The sequence below is a fragment of the Chaetodon trifascialis genome, assembly GCF_039877785.1.
Source record: "Chaetodon trifascialis isolate fChaTrf1 chromosome 24 unlocalized genomic scaffold, fChaTrf1.hap1 SUPER_24_unloc_1, whole genome shotgun sequence".
Lineage (NCBI taxonomy): Eukaryota > Metazoa > Chordata > Actinopteri > Chaetodontiformes > Chaetodontidae > Chaetodon > Chaetodon trifascialis.
The window spans coordinates 1469355-1470000 of record NW_027255838.1 but is presented as its reverse complement, the minus strand read 5'-3'; positions in this window follow the sequence as shown (position 1 = coordinate 1470000).

Here is a 646-nt window from a genome sequence, read left to right as displayed (position 1 = left end):
ATGATTGGCGTGTTAGTGTGTCACTCCCACTGATTAGCGATTACTCCCTACGTTGCTCAGTTACCAGAGAGCGGGTGCCTTTGTTCATGCAACCAACCTCGCTTCGCAACTTCAGGTTTCTTCCGACAAAGAAAAAAAAAATTGAATGTTTTATTGAACGCATTTTTTATTGATATTGATGACACGTCTATCGTGAGACATATCGCTATCGTTTTTATCGCCCAGCCCTAATTTGACACATGCAGAAATCCGATGAAGGGTACTCACAAGTCAAAATAGGATCTTGTCATCTATCAGCACAGCATTCAGGTCCAAATTGTGAAGATTAAAAGCTTTTCTCCAAACCTTATCTAAATTTGTCTTCAAAATATATTTGTCCATCTTCCTAGGCTGCACAATGAGTCGGGGTAAGGACAAGGCCCGACTCCAGAGCTACAAGAACAAGTCCCTGAACACAGATGAGACAAGAAGAAGGAGGGAAGAGGAAGACCTACAGCTCCGCAAACAGAAGAATGATGAACAGGTGAACAAAGTGTGGAGGAAGTCATCTAGACCTCCTCAGCGGCGCAGAGGGTGACTTTTACATAATAGGCATTATTGAGGAAGTAGTATAGCCCCTCTGGTAAATGAAAGGCATCGTGACCAC